Here is a 6869-nt window from a genome sequence, read left to right as displayed (position 1 = left end):
ATGTTATTTTCTCTACCAATAGGGAACCCACTTAAGGACTCTATACTGGCTCTTGGATACCCCAAAAGGGAAAAGGAGTTTTTTTTCTATAACAGTGGTATATAAATTATAATTCTAATAATAATAATATCTGCAAACCCTATGCATAGAGCCATGACCAACGCTTCAAAGGCCCAGTTAATTGATAAAAGGGTGAAATAAAGGAACTGTGATTCTAGTATTGAAGAAGGTAACAATACCTTATCAGTAGTAGCTGCTAAGGTTTGAATGAATGGGTTGCATACAGTTTTTTTTGTATTGGGGCTTTTATAAGAAAAAATACCTCTAATTCCCTTATGGGGTATCTAGAGCCCGTACAGAGTCCCTCAGGAGATCTCTATCGGTCAGATAGGAAGGAGAGGCCAACCAGAGTATATTGAAAGCAAAGCGGCTAGTAAGCTTGATCTTTATTAATGGAAATAATGTGTTACAACAGGGTCCCCACTCACGACACGCAGGAGGGAGAACCCCGAATAATGGTGTGCAAGCCCCTATAAAGGCTTTTGAAATTGCCCACCCTGTAGCCCAACATCACCCCCCAAAACATCATACATACACCACAGTAGGAGACAGAAATTTGAGTGTGTTGCCTCTCCTGTGTGCCAGGATACCTGATAATGCCTTACTTGATTGCATTTTCTGGGTAGCCTGGCCATTCCTTTGAGATGGTAAATACTTTAGTTCCTGAATCTCTTAAGCATATTGATAGTTTGCTCAGCTTAACAGATACTTGCCAGACTGTTATTCAAAAAGGGAGGTGTAAGCCCCTAGAGTCCAGATAATTGGAAAGCTTTTCCCATTTCCTTCCTCCTTGCAGGGATATTTGAGGTCAATTTGGGAGAGTCAAAATGGCTTCAGGATTGCTCTCCTGTACTATTTCAGACATGTGGTTTAAATGCTTATGTATGTATTTGCCTTGTACATTTATGAACATTTAAGAATCCTATCCACCATTCATGGTTTTATTACTGCTAGTTGAATATTGTATTCAACTAGTTTGTATTGTATTCAGCTAGTTGTAGAAAGTATTGCTCATCCAGGTTTGGCTTTTGCAAGGGAAGCCGGACATCAGGGCATGTCTGGAGCTGCTTTCATCCTTCAGTTTTCATGCTGTGGAAGATGGAAATTATGTTTTCACTCTGTGATGTGGCCTAGCAAAATCTTATTAGTACCTTTCCTAACAATTCTCAAGGCTCAAGCCAAATTTGGTACTGTTGATTGCTCTGGATACAACTCGCATCTAAATAAAGATGTGGTGAGCAGGTTTTGTTCTTCCACAATGGGCACATAAACATTTATCAGTGTATTTCTTACAACTGTGCTTTCATACAACCCTTATAAACTAATCCAAGAGTCCTGCATTTTTACTTTAAAATGCCCTGCAGGGACTGGTCATAGAATCTTCTTTACTCTTTCAACTCTTACAGTACCTTAGATAAATCAGGAGAGAGGTGGTCAAGCTGTCCTTTATGTGGATCACTTTGGATTGCAGGTGGAATATTAATGTGCTTGAAAAAAATTGCCCAGGAGAAAAATACCCAGCACTAACTATACATTGGAAATGGGCCAACGCTCTCATCTCCCAAGAGCAGGTAATTGTATATATGAGAGGCTTCAAACCCTGTCATTCACATTCAAAATAAAATCCACTTCATCTGCTTTGTGAGAATTAGACTACCATTCTTATTGTGATAGGAATTTTGAGGTCTTAGATATATGTTAAATGTTCATAAGTGTACCAACCAAGCACGTACATAGATCAGCACAGGAAGACTGACCTGAAACCATCTTTTATTCCCAAACTGACCTCAATTATTTCTCTGCAAGGTCAAAGTGGGAAACCTCCGCATTGTCTCTTTCCTCACAAATCCTGTCTTAAGGGCACATTTAAGATATGAATAGGGTGTGAGCCTGACCTGGCTCAGGAACTAAGTATTTATAATTACAGAAGACTGGTCAGGCTCCCCAGGCAACCCAATCAAGTGACCATTAAATAGGTAACCTGGCAGACAGGAGGTAAACAAAGCACTCAGATTTCTCCTTTCTGTGATGTAGGTATGATGTATCTGGGGGTGGCAGTCTTGAGCTACACCCCTTCTGTGATGTATGTATGTATGTATGTTTCTGGGGGTGGTCTTGATCTACAGGGTGGGAATTTCAAAAGTCTATATAAGGACTTGCACACCATTGTTCTGGGTTCCTCCCTCCTGCGTGTGGTGAACGAGGACCCTGTTGCAACAGATCAATAAAGATCAGGCTTTACTAGCTGCTTTGCTTCTCACTATTCTCTGGTTGGCCTCTGTTATTTTCTCCTACCAATAGGGAACCTACGTAAGGACTCTATATGGGCTCTTGGATACCCCATAAGGGAAAAAGGGCAGATTTTTGTTTACAACATTATTGCTTAAGAAATTGTTCACCCTTTCTTCCTATGAGATTGCAGAAAGATTGTTGAGAGGTGTGGATTAATATATGGTCTTATCTAGGGGAGAGAGGAGACAGGACCAGATGTTTAGGTCAAACCTTCAGAGTCTAAGCATGTGCATCTGCAATACAACATTACTAATTTCCGTTCAATTTTTTTTTGTATGCTTCCCCAAAACAAAATTGGACTCAGATTCACAGAAGCAGGGAGAATCGAAAGCACAAGTGCTTTGCTGATACCCCACTTTTTCCAAAATGGTGCAGTGCAGAAACTCCCTAACAGAGATGCAGTTTGCAGATCTCCCTACATCAGAAAAGTCCGTATTTTGGAGGATAGAGAAGCATGTCTCAGGAAGAAGGGGGAAACCAGAATGGGCTGTGCTAGGTCTAACTTCCAAAATTTCACAGATGGAAATAGGAATACGAGGCTTCAGGACTTTTAGACTTGCACAGAGTTATTCTTAGACCATAGCATCAACGGAGCTCCCCTTCGCTCCAATGCATATTATCAAAGTTTCGTTCCCTGTATTCATTTTACTCTGCAACAGCATGTGCAGTACTGCCATTATTCCCAAAGCTATTTATCAGCTAACCTTAAACATTCTAAAGTTCAACAATAAAATGACATAACAGTGGCTAGAATATAGAGTTCCAGTGTATTCTCACCCAATGGTGGTGCTCCTACTCAAGAGTTCCAACCAATGCAAGTTGTAAGGTCCTTAAAAAGGCCAATTCACCCTGTATTCCATTTCCAATTGATGAACAACGTCCTATGGCTTTTAGAGGTCACTCAGCAGGCTTATTAGGTTGTTTGTCTGTTTTGTGCGTGTAACCCTTTAAAACACACATTTTTGCATACTGCAGGGTTCACCCAGGCATGCTGATACTTCCCTCCACTCTCAGTAATTCCGCTTTGGCCCCATTCCTGTTGATGCTCAATCATCTGTGTTCCCTATTAAGAGGAAATGATGTGCAAGTGTTTACGCACATGTGCATTAAAGCCAAGATGCATTTAGCCTGCTTCCGGAGGCCCAAGGAATGAGGTTAAAACCCTGAATAATTCTAACGCATGTGTCTGCGACCTAGCAATTCTAAAAAGCCATTTTAGAAAGGCAAGATTTGAAGAAAATAGATGCTAGGAGCAGGTATGAGAAAACAGGCACTACCCACAGTTAAGTAGGGGCAGTGGGAATGTTTGGCTGTGTGCTCAGAAAGGGGAAATTGTAAATTGGTGGATATAAAGTTAACAGTACATCTGTTACCATTTAAGGCTATTGGCTTTGCTATGCTACCGTAACAGGAAAAAATAGTTAAATCTCATCTTTCCTTTTACCAAGGCATAGTCACATTTATTAAATTGTAATTTTTACATATTTTTGGCTACATCTCCAAAAGCCTCTATTAGTTATGTGCTAATGTAAATTTAATTGAGTCATTTTAGCCAATGGAAAAAATGGCAAGACAGCTAAAGAAACTAAAATTCTTCAGGCATTTCATAGCAACTGCATGATGGTTCCGCTCTCCAATCTCTGGACTAGTCCCCATGCCCCCAGACGTAAAAAGCAGTACATCAGTGTCCTCCAATTAACCTTGAAAGAGGAATACAAACATTTTAAAAACAAGTCACATGAAAGCTTGTTGCGGTAGAGAATGCTGAGCATTCAGTACGTTCCCAAGTATATTTCAATATTTATTGCCCACATCCAGCGGCGGAGCAAGCTGATTGGGCGCCTGGGGTGGCATGCATGCCTTACACCCAGGGGTGGGGCTAGCCGCCTGTGGGGCGGGGCCAGCCGGGGCAGGGCGCTCCGAGGAGTCCTACAGCTGCCCTACAGCTGACGGGGAGGCGGCAGGTAGGCTGTTTGGGGCAGTGCAGAGCCTGCGGCGCCTAAGCCACCGTGTCATTTGGGTGTGCTGCAGGCCCTGTGGTGAGTGCTGCCCACCATTTTCTCACCCCCCTCAGTGGTGACACCCGGGGCGGCCCACCCCTCCCTCCATCCCTGCCCGCATCAGGTTCTTGTGTTCATTTCGCATTTCTTGGGCTTCATACCAAATGCCCAGTGGTTTCTCAAAGGAAAAACACAAGGAGATACTCTTTATTTAACACACATCTTGAACCTTACAATTGTGTCTGCAGGCGAAGCAGTAAGCCTGAAATACCAGCAACGTTCCTGGAAAGATGGGCGTAGCACAAGTGTTAGGCAAAATGTGTTACGACTATCTGTATGTTAAAATGAACCATCTTGTATATAAAAGTTATTTAAAATACAAATTGAATAGACTGATGGATTGCTGTGTTGCAATCTTCTTTTCTCCAAGCGGTATTAATAATAATAATATAATAATAATTAATTATTATTTATACTCCGCCCATCTGGCTGAGTTTCCCCAGCCACTCTGGGCGGCTCCCAATCAGTGTTAAAAACAGTACAGCGTTACATATTAAAAACTTCCCTGAACAGGGCTGCCTTAAGATGTCTTCTGGATGTCAGGTATTAATAATAATATAATAATAATAATTTATTATTTATACCCCGCCCATCTGGCTGAGTTTCCCCAGCCACTCTGGGCGGCTCCCAATCAGTGTTAAAAACAGTACAGCGTTACATATTAAAAACTTCCCTGAACAGGGCTGCCTTAAGATGTCTTCTGAATGTCAGGTAATTATTTATCTCTTTGACATCTGATGGGAGGCCGTTCCACAGGGCGGGCGCCACTACCGAGAAGGCCCTCTGTCTGGTTCCCTGTAGCCTCACTTCTCGCAATGAGGGAACCGCCAGAAGGCCCTCGGCGCTGGATCTCAGTGTCCGGGCTGAACGATGGGGGTGGAGACGCTCCTTCAGGTATACAGAACCGAGGCCGTTTAGGGCTTTAAAGGTCAGCACCAACACTTTGAATCATGCTCGGAAACGTGCTGAGTTTTCCCCTTTGGATATTTCTCTCCCAGGTCTTTTTAACTGTGGCGTTAACTCCATATGCAAAACCCAGATTCTGCCACTGGCCCAGAGCTTGTTCAAAGTTCAGTTGGTTAAAATAAAATTGGTGTACACACTCATTTAAAGATATGGTACTATTTTAAAGTAACCAGATAGGCTTGTAATAAATAAACTTTTAAGTACCTTTGTTAAATATAATATCTATATCTGACTCTCTTTGTCTCATGCCTGTACCCCAGTTATTGGATTATTTGTAAGTTAAGAGTTCAGAGGTAATGAACGAGATTGAATGTGGCAGCAGCATGCTTTGCAGCATTCTCACTGGAGTGGGAATTGGGTTTTGTTATTATAGAGTAAGTGTGTAAATACCCCCCTTTCCTTCACGGGAGATGGCATTTCCACAGCAAACAACTTCTTGGGCACAAAAGCATCAATGAACCTTGGAAGATGGAATAAGCACTACTGTTAGTTTCTTAAGTTCATGGTCTTTTCTCACTCTTTAATTATTCCAGGAATTAAATGTGTGTCTAGAGCAACATTCCCAATCTGATGCCCTCCTGATATTGTTGGGACTACAACTCCCATGAACACCAGCCAGTACTGTCAGGGATGATGGGAAGTGTAGTGCAAGACAATTGGTGGATACCATATGGGAAATGCTGGTATAGAGGGGTTGCTTTAGCCCAGTGTTTCCCAAACTTTTTTGGGCAACGGCACACCTGTTTACTGAAAAAAAATCTTGCGGCACACCACCATTAAAGCCCTGCCCCGTGACGTCAGCGCGCAGCGTCACGCCGGGAGGGACGCACGAAAGTGAAAGTTTTTTCCCTCCCCCTTGCCGGGGAACCTCCAAGCTTTGGGGGTGGGAGGAAGCAGCAGAGCGAGGGACTGAGGGACGGCGGCAACTGAGGCGGCGGCGGCTGTTGTGGTGGTGGCGGCGATAGCGGGCGGAGGAGGGGGCGGCGGCGGGGCTTGAGGAGCCGTCGCCGGGAGTTGCTGCTGCTGTTATTGCTGCTGCTGCCCGGACATGCCGGCCTCCTCCTCCTCCGCTGTCTCGCGCTCCTCCCTTCTGCACGCGCTGCCCCGCCGCTCAGCACCACCACCGCGGAGCCGCCCCCGGCTCGACGCGGATCCTCGCCGCCGCCTCTCACCGCCCGACTCGCCCGCCTCCCTCCCACGGCACACCAGCCAATGTCTCACGGCACAGTAGTGTGCCGCGGAACACCGGTTGGGAAACACTGCTTTAGCCTATCCCTCAGTCAGGGGGGAGCCAAAATGGTAAAGTCAAGTCCACAACAGAAAGCAAGACAAAATGAGCAGTACCCATAGCCCACGCATAGAACAGCCCGAGGGCAATTTCTATGCCTATTGTTCAAATATTGGGACGTTGCAGTTTTCCTCATAATTGCAAGAAACATTTCAAAAGAAGAGGCCAGTCATGTTCAATCATGTGCACATATTCCCTCATGT

The sequence above is a fragment of the Podarcis liolepis genome, assembly GCF_965112155.1.
Source record: "Podarcis liolepis genome assembly, chromosome: 12".
Lineage (NCBI taxonomy): Eukaryota > Metazoa > Chordata > Lepidosauria > Squamata > Lacertidae > Podarcis > Podarcis liolepis.
Note: the sequence above shows the minus strand (reverse complement) of the source record.